The sequence below is a fragment of the Morone saxatilis genome, unplaced genomic scaffold (genome assembly GCF_004916995.1).
Source record: "Morone saxatilis isolate NCDOM2014 unplaced genomic scaffold, NCSU_SB_2.0 Contig5, whole genome shotgun sequence".
Taxonomy (NCBI): domain Eukaryota; kingdom Metazoa; phylum Chordata; class Actinopteri; family Moronidae; genus Morone; species Morone saxatilis.
The window spans coordinates 15,736,729-15,737,080 of NW_023340095.1; positions in this window are offsets into that span (position 1 = coordinate 15,736,729).

Genomic DNA, 352 nt, shown 5'->3' on the forward strand with positions numbered 1-352 from the left:
AGAGAGAGAGAGAGAGAAAGGGAACATAATGAACAAAAGAGATTGATTTCCTAAATGTCATGCAGCTAACTAGTCATAAGTCCCAAGTTGTCCTTGTCTTCTTTTATACAACAGAACATGTAAAATCACAGCTGCTGTGTCAAAGTCACATTTGTAAAACAAAATAAATATTTGTATTGACCTTTTCAAGGCATTTGATTATTGTTGCATTTTTATGTAGTGATGATTGATTGCTCACATGGGATCTTCCATTAATGGAATGAATTTTACCTGATGAAAGTATGAAGTAAGTTAAAGGGATTGACGGTGTGCAGGGGTTTTTGGTTCTTTCACAAGAAACACCTGTCTACAA